Source organism: Erpetoichthys calabaricus, chromosome 14 (genome assembly GCF_900747795.2).
Source record: "Erpetoichthys calabaricus chromosome 14, fErpCal1.3, whole genome shotgun sequence".
NCBI lineage: Eukaryota > Metazoa > Chordata > Cladistia > Polypteriformes > Polypteridae > Erpetoichthys > Erpetoichthys calabaricus.
This window is the reverse complement of record NC_041407.2, coordinates 5,254,128-5,275,201: the sequence shown is the minus strand read 5'-3', so window position 1 is coordinate 5,275,201 and position 21,074 is coordinate 5,254,128. Positions and strand designations below refer to the sequence as shown.

Genomic DNA, 21,074 nt, shown 5'->3' with positions numbered 1-21,074 from the left:
TTGTGAACCTGGGACTTGTCTATGCCATTGCGTCTGGGGCTCAGCGGCCACAACAGAGAAGCTTTAATGTCTGCAGTGCAGATTGCAATGCATGCGTCTCCTTTATATGCCATTTGGTATGGGATTCGTAAAAGGAGTGTTAAGGTTTGTGATGCGCCATCTGTTGGAATGATAAATGCAATGCATTTTATTACAACAAATGTTTGGGATTTGCCAACTGTTGGAATGACAGAGACATGGCAACTGGATGAATACAAAGACAGACACACAGACACTGGCAGATTGTACAAACCTGATGCATCCAGAAACATGAAAATACAGGAAAAAAACAAATTCAGAAATGACCCCTTGAACATAACAGTCCAGCTTCAAACCTGAACAGTAAAACTGTGTCATCCTCAATGCCGTGGTCTATGTGTGTGTGTGTTTGCCTCAATTTACGTCCAGTAGAACACACAGAGAAATGTTTTTGAAGAAGGAATGGCATTAGGGCCTAAAAATATCACGTAAAAGGAAGTTACAACTACATGACCAACGGGCACAAGTCACTCAGTCACAATTTCCATTCTTCATTTGCACAGGTTTTCCAGAGGTAGAATTACAAAAAAAGAAAAATGGGAGTTTACAAAATGATAAAATAAAGTGAAAGGTACGGCTAACAAAAGTCACAAGCTAGGAGACTAATCTTCTGCTTTAGATGAAATAGAACACAACAGCGGTTCCCAAACTCGGTCCTGGGGACCCCCTGTGGCTGCAGGTTTTTGTTCCAATCAACTTCCATTTTTCATTGGACTCTCAGCCTAATTAAGCGAGTCGTTACTTCCCAGTTTCTGTGTTTTGGAGTCGATGCAAGTTTGGCAGGTTTTTATTCAAATGTAATTAGCTGTTATATGGGGAATATGTCGTTTAAGTCGTTCACAGTGTTTTCAACCTAATTGTCCTTCTGCTTTTCCAGGTGTTCTGGTTATTTGATTATTTACTAAATTAGCGGGTCTGACACTGAAGTCGTCGCTGCTTTCATCATCCCGGGTGTCTGCTGTGCTGGTTGTTAATTGTCACTATTAGGGTTAAATGAAGGGAGCAAACTACACAGGAAAAGGGGAGGGAAAATAACAGGAAAAACAACAAAAGAAAGTTAAGCATTTATAGCTTTAGAATAGATTTCTAAATGTCTTTATAAATGTAAAAAACATACTGTTGTGCTTTTCTGAATGCAGAATAAGAGTAAAAAAGAGCAGCTAATTAAATGAGATCAGTTGCTTTCAATTATTATCACCGATTATGAATCAGGTTGCAACAAAAACCTGCAGCCACAGGGGGTCCACAGGATCGAGTCTGAGAACCACTGGAATAGAAAAAATGTCCCCACCAAAAAGTTTATTTTTCAAAGTATTATGGTAAGTTTTAACGCTTTTTGTTTTCCGGCTTCACCCGTGCCCAGTTAACTTCAATGTAAAATGCCAGTGCAGCCAAAATATCCTTAACAATATATAAAAAAATGCTGGACTCTGGAACAGAGTCGTGTGTGGAAAATGCATATAAATCACGTCTGAGAAGAAATAACTTAACACTTGAAAAATGCCTCACAAGTACGGATTATGTGGGTTGCATCTGCTTGGTTTAATCAATGTATCTTTTTTCACTTACCTTTCACCTAAACTTGTAATATTATAAATTTACAATTGAATTTGGTTGTAAAACGCACCACATGATAACACCATCTATATAAAATAAATGGCATCCGATTACAAAAGGCAGGCCATTGTTGCTGTGTTGTGGTTTGAAATCCCAGCCGCCCTGCTGCCCTTGTGAAGGACAGCATCTCTCCCGCCCCCACACCCCCCTCCATCAGCCCACCTTTTCTTCAGGTACATTGGGTTCCTGCCACTTCCCAAAGATATAAAGAATCTTAGCAGTCACATGACAACAAGGTATGAAACCTGAGGGGGCTCAGGGTCCACATCTGGAGCCGCATATCTTGGGAGAGTAATTAGGCTAAACGCGGACTATAGAGTGACACTGCATGGAGGGTGTTGGCGAGTGTACCCAGTAATGGGCTGGTCTCTCATCCATGCCAGAGTCCTAACCTTGTGTCCGATACGCCGTGAGATGTCAGAGCCTTGTATTGGAATTAGGGTTTTTTTTTTTTTTTTTCTGTTTATTAATTTTTATTGTAATCATTCCATACAAATAGATCAATTTATAACCAAACAAAATTGAAGACAAATCAAACCCCACCCCTGAGAAGGAGAGCTTAGCCAAAGGAGAATTGCTTAGGGCTTTTTAATAAGGCAACAATAAATAAAAGAAAGGGAGAAATAAATATATAGGTAAATAAGAGATGGAGAAGGGAAGTAAATGCGGTAAGTTATTTCTCTTATTCTAAAATAATATTGATTAGATCCTGCCAGGTTTTGAAAATATTTTGTACAGATCCTCTGAGAATTTGATTTTTTCCAATTTCAAATAATATAAAACATCGGTTTCCCACTGACTTATCAGAAGAGAATTAGGATTCTTCCAATTTAACAGAATAAGTCTGAGTGCCAAGAGTGTAGTGAATGCAATCATCGTTTGTTTGTCCTTCTCCAATTCAAGTCCGTCTGGAAGAACACCGAACACAGCTGTTAATGGGTTAGGAGGGATTGTAGTCCCCAAGACTGTCTTAAAGGCACTTAAAAATTTTGTTCCAAAATGATGTTAGTTTGGTGCAGTCCCAGAAACATGTGACCCAGTGAGGCAGGAGCTTGATTGCAGCGTTCGCAGGTTGGATCTTGCCTTGGAAACACTTTGGACAGTTTTAAGCGAAACAAAATGAGCGCGATATATAATTTTTAGTTGAATAATTCTATGCTTTGCGCATATGGAGCTCGAGTGAATTCTCTGCTTTGCTACCTTCCACTCCTTTTCTGATATATTAAGAGATCTTCTTCCCAATGTCCTCTTGGATCTTTGAAAGGTAGGGACTCTAATAGGATTTTATATAATGCGGAAATGGTGTTTAATTCCTCGAAATTGAGCAGTATTTTTTCCGGCATCGTGGAGGGTGCGAGGTGGGGGAAATCGGGCAATTTCTGTTTAACAAAATTTCTAATTTGAAGATAGTGAAAGAAATGTGTAGCTGGGAGGTTGAATTTTGAACGTAATTGTTCAAAAGATGCAAATATGTTGTCTATATAAAGATCTCTGAGCATTTTAATCCCAAAACTTTTCCAGGTATTAAAAACTGGATATGTTTGTGAGGGTTGAAAGAGGTGGTTCTCTTGCAGAGGTGCCACAGATAAAAGATTTTCCATCTTAAAATGCTTTCTAAGTTGGTTCCATATTCTGAGTGAGTAAAGCACAATTGGGAATTAGGGGTTTAAAAAAAACAAAAAAAAAACAAAAATGCATAAACGATAAAAATAATGCAGTTCATACAGGTTATCGATTTTTATGCCAGTCAAATTTAATAATTTACTTCCAAGTAAGAGTTTAATCTTTTAATAAACTGCCAACCTTCCCTCTTATAAAAGATCAAACAACAACATTCAGTCTCGAGTTGCTCAATACGCATGCATTCTTTGCTCGTCTTCTCACCGTACTGCCATCCATTCATAAATAAACGCACTACAGGCTCGCAGATTCAGCGTCCCCAGTTGAAATCCCTGTCTGTAAGGAGTCCGTTGAATTTTTCTCTGGACGCCATGCTTTTCTTCCCAGAACCCAAGGGTAGGCTTAACTGCTGATCCTACACATCCATTTTCATGGCTACTGTGATGCATTTTAATACATGGAGAATGTCAGTCAATCTGTCAATCTTTAATTAATGGCTCCAGCTAAGAACCTGACTTGAACAAAAACTTGCAGCAAATGCCCTCATTCAAGAAAGCAGCTTGTAGAGTCAGGGTGAGAAAATTTCAATACGAAATGTCACAGAGGCTCCTGGGTCATCCGCCCCAACCCTTTCAGTCAATTTAATGATTTGATTCTAAAATTGCATAACTGAACTAGTTGTCAAACAAGATATTATGTGATAGAGAACCTGCCAAATAATAAAGAGAGTACACCACACGTGTTTCACCCTAACTGGGGCTCTTGGGTATAAATAACTTCATTTACCCTTACAGGAATCGGACCTCCAATCTTCACCCTGTCAAGTAAGTGAACCAGCCGCCGTGGTATAACGTCAGAGGCTTCACCTCAGGCACCGATGTCCGAGGTTCGATCCCCGTAATCAAAGGTGCGTACACCTGATAGGCCCCAGTTAGGGTGAAACGCGCATCATGTACTCTTTGTATTATTTGGAAGGTACTGTGTCACATATCTGTGATCTGCTTCTCGCAACTCAGAGGATGTGGCGGATGTTTGACGACTTTTTTTTATTTTATTTAAAGTAAGGCTAGAAAAAAATGGGAATAAAATTCAACAAGAAAATTCCAAGCTAGAGTCAAATAAAATGCAGATTACAATCTTAGTCATAAAAGATTTACAGCTCTGGAGGACCTCCAAGTACAAGCTTATTCATCAATAATACAAAGGAAAAAGTAACAAAAGCAACTCGGGCTTTGAGAAGTATGATGTAATGTTGGTCTTAAAAGAAATATGTAACCTACCAGCTTTAACAAATTTACAAAAACTCTGCACAAAGAAACAGCATTAATTTTGAGTATTTCATTACCTAGAAATTCTAATGGATTAAAACAATTAATCACGAGTTTTCAAAGTTGGCTGCTAAAAATGTCCACTTTCTACAAGTTAACACTTTCTAGAACTAAAGGAAGCAAAAATATTTGTATTTTCTATTGAACATTTAGAGTGTCAGGACCCCACAGTTTCGCTCAGAGTGAGGGTAGCCAGGTGGCATCTTCTGGGCAGTTGGAAAAGGAGGCCTTGGCCAGCCCAATAACATTTTTAAATGGAGGAGGCCTTGGCCAGCCCAATAACATTTTTAAATGGATTTGCTGGCAGGTTTCATGCGTGTCCCCCATGTTTCAAACAGACCACAACAATCACCAAGTCATATGCTTTGAAATGGTGGTGGCAATGATCTGTGGTACCAGACCTGGAATCTGACCAGGGATTCAGAACAACAGAAAGGCCAACTCCCTTATGATCACAGAGAAGGGAGAGAACCTGCAGCACTGATGGCCACCCAGTTGATTCATTCTGCTTACTTTTATGACTCACTCTTCTATAAAACAGGTCAATTAAGCCTGAGAAATTAATGATTAACTTCAGAAAGACGGCAGCACAGAAGGAAACAAATATAATGAATAACAAAGTCAAATATTGCACGTGTAAAAGTGAATTTTAATGCTGAAACCTTACTCATAGCTCACCAGGTTGTGTGAATTCACTCTGAACTCATTTCTTTCCTTAAATTTGGAAACAAAACATTACAATAAAACTCAGTCAAACAAAGGAGAACAAAATATACAACCTAATGTGTTATATATTACATACATACACACACACATCTACGCGTGGAAGTGGGTGTGTCTGTCCGGCCTGGAAGTGAGAGGTGGAGTCAGGGTAAAGGCTCCGCCTCTGAGGAAACAGAAAATTCACTTAGCCACTAATAACACAAGCAAGGCCAGCACGTCAGCAAAACGAAACCTCAGAAGAAAGATAAAGTCGTTTAGCCGCTCTTTGCATTATTTGACAGTTAACTATGTAACATTCTATGATCTGCTTCTCGCAACTGAGGGGGCCACCGTGGCGGATGTTTGCTGACTTGCAGACCAACCACATACGTTCAGACTACGAATGCTATGAATGTATTTACTCCGATCTCCAGGCTGTCAAATAAACGAACCACACGCCGTGGCGCAACATAAAGGGGCTTTGCCTCATATATATAATTATATATTCGTAGTCTCGACGACCTGAATTGTGTGGGTGGTTACCTACCAGGTAACGCTTGTGGTTGGTCTGCCATTCTGCAAACATCCGCCACGGTGCCCTCTTTCAGTTGCGAGAAGCAGATCATGGAATGTTGCATAGTTTACTGTCAAATAATGCAAAGAGTATGTGACACGTGTTTCTCCCTCATTTGGGCTCATCAGGTGTACACACTCTACTGCTCCCCATTATATATATATATATATATATATATATATATATATTTTTTCTTCTTCTATAATACGCTACCGTGGCTGTTCGTTTGTCTGTCCAGGATTTTAAATCACCTGTAGCTCGCAAACCGTTTCACCTATTGACTTGAAATTTGGTACACAGATACTACGTGACATCTACTATCCGCTTTCATGGTGATGATTTTATTACTCTTTTTATTTTTATTGTAGAATCAACTCTTGGCAGCGCGCAGCAGGGCGGCCGTGCAACGCATGCGTACGGGCGCCGTTCTCATTCTCTACCACCTTTGCTAATCATTCTTGAGGCAGATTGAAGACTTAAGTGCCAGATTAAGTGAAAAATTAAAGAAAACGTACTAAGTAATTGCAACACAAAACTAATTAATCAGTTTTAATGCGAAGAGAGAAGCAGCGGGCCGCTACTGTGGAGAAAATAAGAGCTGCTCAGGAAGCACCAAGCACATCAACCTCTGAACAAACGAATGATAAACGTACAGAGAAAGAAGATGAATACCATGAATGCTCAAGTCAAGTGTATTCACTGCACATTATCATGCAGTGTGCTGTTACTGAGATATAATTTTATCTATATATACTGTAGATATTATATTATATATCCATATTACTAACCGAGAATGCTAAACCGGATGATGGACGCAGGCACATCCGGCAATGGGCCGTAGCTGCAAAAAGACGTACTGCGCAGGCGCAAAAAGAGTCCGCGAGAGTCGGCTGAGGAGCCGCTGCACACTATTCTATATCTAATTCATACATCTCACTCTTTGTCATGTCCCAACGCCAGGGATTGGCGAGCGAAGCGAGCAGGGGGCAGAGCCCCCTAGTGATATTATAATAGGATGACTTTTAAAAGTAGATTTATTTTTGCGCACATAAAATCCGTTGCTGGGGAGACGCCATACATACAATAATCAGCTGCACGCCAGCACAGATTAAAATACTTGCTGGAGAGACGTATTACTGTGAGAGAAAATTAAAGGCACACAATACAGTGACGCATATTACAGCCACATACAAGCCAGTATTATTGTAACAGAAAATAGACGGTCCTTTGCCATTTAATATAGACTGTTCCTACTAATGTTTATGCACTACTATTCTAGCGCCCGTTATTGTATCGGGCTTAATGTCTAGTACGTATTTATATATATATATATATATATATATATATATAGAAGCAGCCTGGTGGGCAGAAAAGTTTATTGTAATTAAAGCATGGTCCCTGCAAGTATATCTACTGATAATCCCCCAGGACATGGTGCATGTGTGTACAGAACTTATAATCAAGTTATTATGTTTGTAAACAATGGCCAGAGTGTATACTGCAGTTTGTATTTAGCCTTTGTGGCATTTTATTTTAGCACCATTGGTCCCCAATTTTCACCAGTAGAGGTTATTGTTGTTATACATTAATGCAGTGTGTGTGTGTGTGTTCGTTCATCCTGTGTTGGACTGCTGACCTGTCCAGGGATTGATTGTTCCTGTTCTGCACCCAATGGGATAGGCTCCACCTTCCACACAACGCAGTCCTAAATAATTCATATACACATACATATATACACAGAGAGAGAGAGAGAGAGAAATGTACATGTTGCCTTTAGAAGTAATTTAGAACTTTTATGTAAGTTGATAAAATGTAAAGGTTTCAACTTCACATCAAGCCTCTATGTCACCGTGCAGGCAGCAAATTCATCCCATTGACCATGTGGCCATTTCTCCAGTTTTTAATCCATAGCTCAATAATATGTGCCACAGATGGCCTGCCAATTCTAAACTAGCCCTGTGTGAGTGTACAAGCGTCCAGCAGGCCCTGTAATGGAATGGCTGCCAAGTCCAAGGCTGTTTTCTGACTTGTGCCTAAGTGGGTCTGAAGATGTCAAGTTACAAATCTCAAAGCTGAGCTAATAACACTTGGAAAAATGCAGGTCTGGATGATAACTCACAGTTTAGTGTTCCTGTCAAAAGATTTAAGGATTTATGGATGGCTTTATGCCATTCATTAGAACCTCAACGCTGCGTTCAGATTGCAAGTCTTATTGCTCAATTCTGATTTTTGGCTCAGATTAGATTTGCTTCTCTTGATGGATCACATTCATAAGCACAAGTGACCTGCTGTATCAACTGTAAATGAGCACACCTGTCCTCTGAAATGGCACGTACGCACACAATGATATCTTTGTGCACAAGTCAGTTGCATCACCAGCAGTAAAAAAATGTCATATTTGTGAGACACCAAATTGGATGTGCGAGTAGCTAGAATATGTGCTGCGTTTTGCTCTGGACGATGGTGACCAGTGTCACCCAGTTATAAGTGATTAGGTCAAAATGGCGAGAAAAAAGCCACACGGCTTGCTTTTGCCGATTTCACAGCTATTACCGTCACTGTTGCACCAAAAGACGTGTGGGTACGAGAAAGGAGCCAGCAATGGCGAGGCAATGCCTGTTCTCACAGCTATAGCTCTCCTTGTCATCCAGTCAGCACCAGCAGTGTAGCAAAAGCTGGCACATCAGTGCTCAGCCTATGCATATAGGCAAAAAAAAAAAAAAAAAAAGGATGAATTCCAATGTTACTGTTCTCATTCATGTCACATAACCGCGAGTCACATGTATCCAATTTAGAACCAGATATGAGAGTGACTCAAATCTGATTTGAAAAGATTGAATATCTGGGTCGACACAGCCCTGAAAACATCAGAGTTGTGTCAAAAATCAATTTGAGTCACTTCAACCTGGTAATGTGAACATTAGTCTAAGCACAAATGTTTTCCTTAATCTATCCAAGCATTCAACCTCCAAAATGTTAATGTCCCTTTTAAAAATGTTACTACTTTTAAGTTTTCAGACACATTAAATCCCAACAAAACAATACACATTCATGTATTTACCGAGACCCTAGGGATGGTATACTGTGATGGGGCAATGCTGCCATGCCAACTTTGAAGTAGTCAGTAATAAATCAAACTCTGAATACCGTGCATCAAAAAGGCAACCAACTGGACAATCTACTGTATTATCTGTCATTGTGTTCAGACTGGCAGTTTATGGCATCCTTTGCAGGCAGTCTGCAGGAAGAACACACAGAGGATGCATCTCACGTTGAAGGGCAAGAAGAAGAGTATATACCACAGAGGTCATCGAGGTTAAATACTGAGCTGTGCCCTCCGAGTGCCAGGCTTTCATTCTGGAATCAACTAGCAGAGCATGTGCTTCTTCATTATGCCAGACAGCACATGACAATTCCACACATCTGTGTGCCAGTACTCTATTATTATCTGAACTGTCACGGGTGTTAAGCTTGTTGTGCAACACGCAAAGTTTAGATTTTTTTTTTTTTTTTAATTATGAATTATACAAACAGTATAAAATGTACTTATTAAAGATAGACACCTGTGCACTTGTTGTTTTTAAATGAAAATGCTTCAGGTATGGCATGCCAAAGGCACTTGGAGGAGGTCATGCTGCCCACTTCATCCCTATGCTGTAAATCCCCCTGAATATACTATTGGAGTACCCACTTCATAGCAATCAATTTAGTGAAGCTCATCGAAAGTACAAAATTCAAACACTGGAGAGCTTTGCATTTGTTGATAAATCAATACTGCAATGGGCTGCCGCCCTGTCCAGGTGTCCTTCCCTGCCTTGCAAGCAATGGCTGCAGGGATAGGACCCAGCTGCTCTGTGGCCCTGCCCTGAACAAGTGGGTTAAAAAGATGGCAATAGCAATAAATATCTCGCTCAGTGGCACAGGTGCTAGTGCTGCACATCATCTTAGCAAGTCGGAGGCGGACAGCATTGCACTCTTCGTGTGATATACCCAGTGATTCACTCCAGCTAGTCTAAGACCCCCCCCCCCCCCTTCAGTTGTTGGGGTGGGCTCTGTGTGCATGGGAGTCGATAACCAATGAATGCTCATCTGGGAGTACAATACATGTAAAGCAGTGACAGGGAATAAGGAACTTGGCATTTTGGAACACAAACAGCCCCTATGTCTGATGTCTCAGGTTTTAAATGCCACAACAGAACAGAGGAAAAAAAATAAATAAAGGGGCTGAGATTACAGCTAAACCCGCCATACCAGTTAACCCTTCATACAGCACTGGCACCATCAGGTAGTACTCTACTCAATGCCACAAAAAAAAGGAGCGAGCACAACTGTGCGGGAAAGACGTCACACAGTTTTGTATTATCAGTCATTTGTTCCGGTGACAAGATCAGCAGCTGGCATATCCTATGACTACAAGTCACCTAATGTGACATTGGCTTTAGGTGAATTGCTGTTGGCAAACCTGCTCTAGTAGGAGTGTGTATACCCTGTGAAGGACTGGCGCCCTGTCCAGGGATGGTTCCTGACTGACGCTTAAGGCTGGCTGGTATACGCTGCAGCTTTCTGAGACCCCGCTAAGAATAAGTGGGTTTGGAAAATGGATGGATAGACAAAGGGTGTCCATTTTTAAAAGGAAAATTAATAGAAAAAAAAAAAAAAAAAAAAGTAATATAATTTGTAACATTTTGCTTATGGATGCTCTGCCACAGCCATCCATCTTGCCCCCTTAACATTTCTCATCTTTCTGCTTTACATTTACATTTTTAAAACTGCTGAAAGGCGACCCACCACCCACAACCGGTCACACAGTCAGTAACGCATTGACACACCCTTACTTGAAATATGCTGACCACACAGCCATCAAGCTGTTGAAGGGGGGGACTGTCACACTAATTGGCCATACATACATTGGACAGAAACAACTGGTATCCAGTTTATCAATGTGCTGCCCCCAGACAATAAATCATCCTGTGCTGAGCTCCCACCAAATCTTCCTGGTTGAGCTCACTTCTAATACAAACATCCAACAAACACAACAGGAATAACTGCTCCTCGGCAAACCACAGAACCGCCTGTTTAACAAGAGATACGCGAAGTTTGTGCAAATGTCTCTGTGAATCCCACCCACAGCTTGCAGATTAGCACCGTTATGAAAACCAGAGTCCTAAACACCCAAGACATACACAAAAGACAATGGACGGAGGAAAGGAGGGCTGCTGATTAGGTCTTTAAGGCTTTCAGTCTTGAAAACCCACACAGGACCTTGGCACCCTGTAATTTTAGGAAGCAGTGTGCATGACTCTCCTTAGTTGCTTCATAAGACTTCACCATATAGCACCGGCGAACATCAAAAGACTTTCCAAAATAGACTTGTAGAGAAAATTAAAAAGCCACAAAGGCTTGGACAAGCTTCAGAACTGGATGAACACTTCGAGAATACAGTTTAAGGTCAAGAAGTGCTACACATGGCCAAAAGGAATGTCAACTATAAATAAAAATGAGACACTGAGCTACAGGAAGCAACCTCAGAAAAGGATTTTTGGGGTTCACATTGACAACATTTTCACTAACTAAGAAATGTACAGAAGCACTGAAAATGATAAAATGGTAGGTTATATTGCAAAAATTGTTGAATATAAATCAAGGGATGTTATGCTCCGACTATATAATGCACTAGTGAGACCACATCTGGTCACCACACTACAAGAAAGACAAAGCAGCACTTGAAGCCGCATAGAGGAGAACAATCAAGTGCATCATGGAACGTTTCCTTCTCCGGCGGACCGGTTAATCTCAAGCTTGGCAGACTGCGTGGGGACCCAACCCAGGTCTTCCAAATCCTTGGAGGTATTGCTAATTGGAAATTATTTCAGCTGTTACTCAAAGATACCGGTGAAAATTAAAGGGAAGTGCATTTAGGACCGAAGCCAGGAAGCACTTCTTGATGCAAAGATTTGTGGGAACAAACTACTGAGACATGGAGTTGAAGCAGAAACCCTGACAACCTTCAGGAAGGATCTGGATGAGATATGGGGACAGCTGAGCTAGTAGTGACAAAGAACCTAATGGACTGAATGATCGCCTCTAGTATAGCAAATTGTTCATGTTAACTACTTCCTGTGACATGATTTTTTTTTTATTTTTACTGTCTGAGAAAGAAATACCTCATCTGTACCCTTAACCTCAAAGGAAAACTCCACCCAATAATGATACATATATTTTTTATAAGTTACTTACCCCATATAGATGTACTGTACACACCAAATTTCATTTAAATTGGTTGAGCTGTTCAAGTGATGCCCATACATAAAGACAGACATTCTTGACTTTGTTTATACAGGTACTAGCCATGTTACCCGTTACCCTACGCATACCTTAAAAGGCCTTTCCTTGATATCCTCGTGCGTCTGAACCGCTACTGCCCATCACTCACTCTCCTGAGCCTCTTCCCATAAAGCCCGCTTCTCAGACTCTGGCACATTGAGGCGCCTTGTTCAACTCCCATCCGCTTTTAAACTTCCCAGCTTTGAAGGCAATGCTCGCCATTACTCCTATGCCTTTACTCCTCCTCCTCATGTGTGTCACTCTCAAAAATCACGCTTCCACTTTCAATCGTGTCAACAAAGCCAAACTGACCAATCAGATTGCTTGAAGGAACTGAACACACACACAGCTGAACATTTTAAGACCTAGTAGATAATGCAATGTATGCTAGTAGTAAAACCTGCATTTTAAAGCAAGTTAAATATATACTCTCTTTTCACCAAGTTTCTCTCGTCTTAATATTTCCATTACGGTTACTGTGAAAGGTTATGTGGGGTCCAAATATGAGCTACAACTCCAAAAGTGTACATTCCCAGAGAGCCCCGGCATAACTGACTGCATTGTCCTGCTAGTTGGGGACACTACACCACACTGCCGCCATTTTCTTAGCCCAATTATACGGCAGAGTCACAGGGAAGCTGGAGCCTACTCTTACAATCATTGGGCACAAGGCAGAAACACCACCTGGACAGGGCACTGCTATAATAATAATAATTTCTTCTTTCTACTCAAAGCGCTCAGCAATTGCAGGTTAAGGGCCTTCCTTGCTTAAGGGCCCAACACAGCAGAGTCCCTATTGGCATTTTACGGGATTCGAACTGGCAACCTTCCGATTGCCAGTGCAGATCCCTAACCTCAGTGCCACCACTCCGCCTGCTAGTCCATGACGACATACAAATGACAACCAGGCACTCACCATTTAACCCAGCCCCACTTATACCCGTGTGTGTTTATTGTGAAATATTATCCATCCATTTTCCAACCCGCTGAATCCGAACACAGGGTCACGGGGATCTGCTGGAGTCAATCCAAGCAAACACAGGGCACAAGGCAGGAACCAATCCCAGGCAGGTCGCCAACCCACCGCAGGACACACACAAGTATTAGTTCTAATAAAATATTAGCAAAGTAACAGAATACTTGTAGGTGCTTATTTTTAAAACTCTGCAACAGAAATGATTCACTCCATTGTGAGCACTCTAAAGATGAGTCATTCTGAACGCTGGCATCTTCAGCCAGGCAAGGTTGGATGGAACAAACTTCTAACGGCGGGCTCCTTTTATGGACACAGCAAGCTGGACCCGCTGTATTCAAACATTAATGCCTTTAAATGTAAACCTGTAGTACATCTGGACAGGGCTCACCAGCTTACTGCCACCTAAATGCCAGTTATTCACAGCACCAGCTCTTCTTTCTCCAAGCCAGAAGTTCTCATGTGTGTTTGTTTATTATAACACTCGCCGAGTGTGATCTTCGGGACTAAAAAAAAAAAAAAAAAAAACAACCCGCAGACTCCCTAGCAGTTTTATTGTATTGGTGAACTTGGAGAGGCGTCACCTAACTCTTAAGAATTAGCCAGTGCAGTGGACCCACCTGTGTTCGCTCCCCAACTGGCTTTCATTAGAACCCACTGGTGATACCACATCTTAGCTGGATCGCTGGCATCCGAGTCCTATTAATCTTAGTCTCGAGAAAATACCTCCAGAAAGACAATGTGTTTAAGTAAAAACTTCAAGCCTTGCCCCCTGTTGCTGATGTGTTTCACCTGCACGTTGTTGAGCCATGGCGATTTCTTTCTTTCAACATTGTCTCTCTTCATCAGTGTCGTTAGCACAACAACAGCGGCGGCGTTTGCTGCACGCAGGTCTTTCGTAGCAAACAGCGAAAAAATGTAAAAGTGCTGGCATGCGCCACATAGTGGCTGTGGTTGAGTGTGAGCAGAGCAGACTACTCCACACACACGTCTTTTGTTTATATACTTATGTCTAATTAGTCAATTTAATTTACAGAGCACATTTAAAACAACTGCAGTTGCCCAAACTTCCGTACAGTTTCCACAAATACACAAATAAAATATGCCAAAAACTTATAAATAAAAAAGCACTCTTGTGAAAGTTTAAAAGGTTAAGGCAAAAAGATTGACTTTCAGACTGGATTTTAAAAGTGACCAAAGTTGGTGCTGCCCCAATATAAAATAGCAGACTACACCAACGCTTAGGGGCAGATACTAGAGAAAAGCCAAGCAAAATGACACCTTTTATTGGCTAACTAAAAAGATTACAATATGCAAGCTTTCAAGGCAACTCAGGCCCCTTCTTCAGGCCTGAAGGGGCCTGAGTTGCCTCGAAAGCTTGCATATTGTAATCTTTCTAGTTAGCCAATAAAAGGTGTCATTTTGCTTGGCTTTTCTCTACATTCATAATGGCTAACACGGTACAACACCCTAGTAGGGCAGATACTACAAACTGTCCCCTCTGAGCTTAACTGTATACCTTGATAAATTCTGGTCAGAGGTCCTAAGTGATCACGAGGAAAAGTATGGGTGTAAGAGGTCAGCAAGATAACTACTCAAAGACTTAAAAAACAAACAGTAAAATGTTAAACTCAGCCCTACAGTGAAACAGGAAGCCGATGAAGAGAAGCTAAAGTCCGTGTGATGGGATTCCGTTTCCGTGTGCCTGTTAGGAGCAGCATTCTGGACTTGAAGACGACGGACAACACACTACTGGTTAACTCTGGTGTAGAGCAAGTTGCAATAGCCAAGCCGAGAAGAGACAAAAGCACAAATTAATTTTTGAAAATCATCTACAGAGAGAAAAGGCTTATTTTATAATATATACGCATACACACACACATATGGGAGCACATACATGCAGACATACACTGCCAGTCAAACGTTTTAGAACACCTCCGTTTATCTTCACATTTAATGAGCTGAAATGCAATGCGGAGGTTTAAAATTTAAAGTTTAGCGCAGCAAAAACAAAAAAAAAAAAAAAAGGACACTTCAGAATATTACAAACGGGCCTTCGTCAGTGAATAACTAATAGGTTACAACCGACAGATGTTACGGAGCAAGTAAATGAAGCAAACAATTTGCACAGGTGTCCCAACTTCTGTCGATTACTTCAAAACCCTCAATCTGTCTTCAAGCAGAGTTGGAACAGACTGTGTTACTACACCTTCTTAAGTCCTGCTTGGACAATATTCCAGCGATAACAGCAAAACAACGGCAACTAACAAATGAGTCAGTGCAATATTACCCTTAGAAGTGTGGGCCTTTCTTTTAGAGAAAATGCAATATATAAAAAAAAAAAAAACGAATGTCCGATTCCAGTGATGTTCTATACCAGGGGTCACCAACTCCAGTCCTGGAGAGAGAGCCACAGTGGCTGCAGGTTGTTGTTTTTTTTTTTTTTTTGTTCTTTATTTCACCTTATACAATTTCTTGTATTAAGAATTTGTTAGTTTTCGCATACCCCTTGGGGTCAGAGCGCAGGGTCAGCCATTGTACAGCGAGCGCCCCTGGAGCAATTACAGGTTAAGGGTCTTGCTCAAGGGCCCAGCAGAGTAGGATCTCTTTTGGCAGTGACAGGGATTCTTCTGGATACCAGCACAGATCCTTAATGCGATGTCAATTATTGCTGAGGACGCCCTTATTGCTTAAGTGACATTTTGAGGCTTCATTTTAGTGGTCTCGCTTGTTAAGGTTCCTCACCCTTAATTGCTTATTTTAATCTTAAACAGCTGAATTCAGTGTTTTAATGGCTCCTTATTAACAATAAGATTTAAATGACAAAGCAGCCAGCAGTTCTCCATTTAGCTTGTTTCCATTTACTTCTCTGTGTGTGTTCATCATACGCTGTTTGATTTAATAAAACACTTAATAGAAAATGTGAGACTGAAAATTATCCTTTTAGGCTTCAAATTATTTGGATGATATCCTACAATAGAAGACCTTACATTGCAGAGCATCCAACCTTCCATTATCCAACCCGCTGAATCCGAACACAGGGTCACGGGGGGCTGCTGGAGCCAATCCCAGCCAACACAGGGCACAAGGCAAGAACCAATCCCGGGCAGGGTGCCAACCCACAACAGGACACACACAAACACACCAAGCACACACTAGGGCCAATTTAGAATCGCCAATCCACCTAACCTGCATGTCTTTGGACTGTGGGAGGAAACCGGAGCGCCCGGAGGAAACCCACGCAGACACGGGGAGAACATGCAAACTTCACGCAGGGAGGACCCGGGAAGCGAATCCAGGTCCCCCGGTCTCCCAACTGCGAGGCAGCAGCGCTACCCACTGCACCACCGTGCCGCCCCATTGCAGAGCAGCAAGCCATAAAATGAAATAATGCCTGAGATTAACAAGGACTGGTTTCTAATTAAGCAAATGGATTGAAATGAAAACCTGTAGCCACTGTGGCTTCTCCAGGACCGACATTGCTCACCCGTTCTATACCAGGAGTCGCCAAGTCTGGTACTGGAGGACCACCATGGCTGCAGGTTTTCATTCTAACCCTTTTCTTAATGAGTGACCTGTTTTTGCTGCTAATTAACTTCTTTTGAACTAATTTTAATTGACTTGTTCTTGAAGACTCAGACCCCTTGATGGTTTCTTTTTCCTTAATTAGCAGCCAAACAATGAGATACAAAATGGGCCAAAACAACTGGTGTCCATCACACAATATCTGAAAATAAAGAAAGATGAAGGTCTCAGGAATGTTGATCTGCTCAGGTCCACAAAACATTTTTGACTAGTGCTCTTAGAAAAGAGAAAAATCAACGATTTTAGAAATGTCTGCTAATGCACCACCAGAGCAGCAACAAGCCATGGAATTAAACAACGGGTTTAATTAACGACAAGAATCGGCACCTCATTAGGCAGCTGGTTGGAGTTTGAGGCCCTGATTTAGGTGGTCTTCTCTTGGCTCCCTCACTTCACATTTCATTTCTGTTTTGGGTGCCATTTAAGGAAAGAAATGAAGCAATTCAGGGGAATAAATCTTAAAAAAAGAAATTCAATTAAAATGAATTCACAAGAAGTTAATTAGCAGCACAAACAGGGCACTCATTAAAAAAAAGGGGTTAGAATGAAAACCTGCAGCCAAGGTGGTCCTCCAGGACCGGAGTTGACGACCCCCTGTTCTACACAATCTAAATTAAATTGGACACGGGAAGAAACTCTGATAGGAGGAAATCTGGCAGAGCAAAAAGTCACAAGCCAATCAGAAGACGAGTTTCTGAGGGTCACCAGCTTGCGTGATCATAGGCGCCTCACAGAACAACACCTTCACAGAGCAGGTCGACTAAAGCAAGTGGCAGTATGTGCTGTAGGTTTGACGGGGCGGGTGGCAGGAACAAAGCCATTCCTTAAAGGACAAAACAGGGCCTTGAAATACCGGCTGTGGACTACTGCAGAGTGGACAGTTTGCTAACCTAAACTTAAGCAATAGATAGATAGAGAGATACTTTATTAATCCCAAGGGGAAATTCACATTCACAGTCAATAAAAGGTGTCCTAACTCAAAAAAGATTACAATATGCAGGCTTTCGAGGCAGCTCAGGATTCCATCTGGCCTGAAGAAGTTAGCCAATAAAGGGGTCATTTTGCTTAACTTCTCACCACGTCCATAATGGCTAACACAGCACAACACTCTAGTACTACTAACCTAAACCTCTTAGCAGTTTACTGCTTACCTTTTCATTTCAACGGATTTAAATTTGAAGAAAACCCGAGGTGTTCTAAAACTTTGGAAGAGTAAGTGTATAGATGCACATATATAAACACATACACGTTTTTCTACTCTCATGCTTCTGTAAAAAGTTTCTAATTTCCCCTTGGAGGACAGATAAAGTATATCTAATCTAATCTAATCGAAGAGGGAAAACCAAGAGAAGGATTCACTAGCCTGCCCCAGGCCACAAAATCATTAGGCTCATGTCCCCAAATGGAAAAAGCTTAAATATAAAAATGTCCTGAAGTGGCAGAATGAAAGCCTCGCACATTGAAATTATATAAGCGTTGTTTAGCTTCTAAAGCGGGTTGGAGTAAAAAAAAAAAAAAAAAAAAAAACTGCAGCACACTGCGACCCTCCAGGGTCCCCCGGTTTTGCCACCGCGGGGTCTCGAGTTTCGTCAGATGCTTCACTTTTCGTCCTGCCCCGTGGCTGATGATTGACAGAGCCCCACATCGAAAGGCAGGGATGCCCGCGTCCACTCCGGCCGAAGGTCACCCAAGCTGCAGTGCGCGAGTCGTCGTTGATCGTCGTCGTCGCCGCCGCCCTCTTTCGCTGCACCTGTACTAGGCGGGCGGCACCTGGCGCACATCCGGGCACTTCCGCTCTGCGCCCACCGGCGCTCCACATCGTAAAAAGCGACAACATCTGCGGGCTGGCAGGCCGACCGACTCAGTCAGTCAATCAAGTGCTGCCCCCCCCAACACCCCCCCCCCCCCCCCCTTAAACCGTTGAGTTAAACATTAACCGAGACAGCTGCTCGCTCTCACGCAACCGGGCATCCACCGGTCTATCTATCTGCGCTCCCGTCTCTGCTCAGCCTGCAAGATGAGACGCCGACCTCCCCAGCACCGACCCCACCAGCTCTCCTCGTTCACACCAACACCGGACGCCTTCATCTCTGCCCACGGCTGGCGGGACTGAACTCATTCGCCTGCCCGCCCAACCCACTTCCAGACTCGCTTACCACCCCACCGAGGGGCCTAGCGAAACTCACCTGAGTGGCGGCCGTTTCTTCTTTGACTCGCTGGCTGCCTGGCGTCCGGCACAACGGGGCACCCGCTTGCAATTCGAGTCCGCAGCAGACAAAAGCCTGTTCGATTCCTTTTTGGTTTTTTTGAAACTGTATAATCCGGACGCGTTCTCCTCTCCGCACTTTTCCCTCGAATGCCTCGATGTTTCCTGCTTTCCCAGCCCGGGCGTACAACCTCTGTCGCCCTGCCCCGCTCTCCTCGATGACACGCCACCTTCCACACCACACCCCTGCGCTCTTCTTTCCGGGATATCTTCGTCGAGGGGGGACGGGCTTGTTTTCCAGCGCACACCTCCACACACCCAGCTACCGTGATTGCGAGGAGGAGCCGACAGAGGTAGCCGTGAAGCGCTTTCACAACGCCGAGCTCTTTACTTTTTGCTGGCGTAGCCGTCGCGGTTTCTCCACGTGCGCTTTGCGCGCCTTCTGACAGATAAATAAGCGCAGCCTGCGCTACGGGCGCGGACTCGACCTGAAGAAACCAGTTTGGGAAGACCGGGGTGGCTTGGGCGACCTTGGCTCTGAAAAAGCCCATTGTTTTGTAAATGACATTCTTTACAGATCATTTTGATTTTTATTCTGGATGGCATCTTTCTGTCAAGCTTTACTTCATATAGAGCCGATCACTCGTTATATGGGAATTGCCGGCTTTCTTTGAAATTTTACTTTAAGAGGAACCATCCATCCATTATTCAACCCGCTATATCCTAACTACAGCGTCATGGAGGTCTGCTGGAGCCAATCCCAGCCACCACAGGGCGCATGGCAGGTAACAAACCCCAGGCAGGGCGCCAGCCCACCGTAGGGCACACACACACACACTAGGGCCAATTTAGAATCGCCAATAATAATAATAATAATAGATTACATTTATATAGCGCTTTTCTCAGTACTCAAAGCACTATCCACACAGGGAGGAACTGGGAAGCAAACCCACAATCTTCCACAGTCTCCTTACTGCAAAGCAGCAGCACTACCACTGCGCCACCTGTGCCAACCCACGCAGAAGCGGGGAGAACATGCAAACTCCATGCAGGGAGAACCCGGGAAGCAAACCCGGGTCTCCTATCAGCGAGGCAGCAGCGCTACCCACTGCGCCACCGTGCCGCACTTTAAGAGGAACCTTTAGTACTAGGGTGTTGTACCGTGTTAGCCATTATGAATGTAGAGAAAAGCCAAGCAAAATGACACCTTTTATTGGCTAACTAGAAAGATTACAATATGCAAGCCTGAAGAAGGGGCCTGAGTTGCCTCGAAAGCTTGCATATTGTAATCTTTCTAGTTAGCCAATAAGAGGAACCTTTTAATAAATCGGAATTGACCGCTTTCACTTAATCATTTCTTTAAAGTGAAGCTTTTCAATAAATCGTTCTTTTGGGCACCCTTTTTATGCGTTGTCATGGCTGGCAGAGTCGACTCATGGCATTTGTTTGCTGCCCTAGGTGAAGTTGTGAATGGACTCCTCACTGCCAGAGCCATACATTGAAAGTTGGAGACGGGGGCGGCGGCCGAGTATGTAGGGGTTCAGATATCAAACATTGAACATCCCACCGCAGGAACTTTGTTTTTCCAGAACCACTGAGTTCCAGTACGATGTTAACTCTGGGCCACCAAACAACACAAGTTGAAACCTTTATGCAAATTATTTGACGTGCAAAGAGGTGGTGCCAAGTGAGGTGTGATTGGGGGGACCTCCCCCCCTTCACGTTATTGCTACGAATCGATCACAAGGAGAGATTACAGAGCTGGATTAACCATTAAGCAAAATAAACACATGGTTAGGGGATCAAGGGAAGGGGGGCACCAGGACCGTCTTAACGACTGGGCAATTCCCCGGGGGCCCCATGAGCATACTGGCCCACCTAATCTTTGTATGCTGTGACACTGCTTTGCCCCAGGGCCTATAATGCTGTTAAGACAGCCCTGGGGGGCACCACAGAAAGTTTCCATTGCCGGATCTACCAACGGACCATATGGCGTAAAACAAACTATTTTCCATCTTACTGTAAGTTTTGTTTAATTTCAAAAAATAAAATTTGAATTTTATGGTT

The 21,074-nt window shown here is 42.8% G+C and overlaps 1 protein-coding gene across 3 annotated transcripts in view; it reads right to left on the bottom strand.

Moving 5' to 3' along the window:
- Positions 1-19,440, bottom strand: part of llgl2 (LLGL scribble cell polarity complex component 2) — a 65,015-nt gene extending 45,575 nt beyond the window's left edge. For 2 of the 3 annotated variants that reach the window (XM_051919042.1, XM_051919043.1), the window contains exon 1: positions 18,988-19,440. The gene's annotated coding sequence lies outside the window, so the exon portion shown is untranslated. The remainder of the gene's footprint in view (positions 1-18,987) is intronic. The other variant, XM_028819906.2, reaches the window with a different exon arrangement.
- Between the last annotated feature and the right edge of the window lie 1,634 nt (positions 19,441-21,074).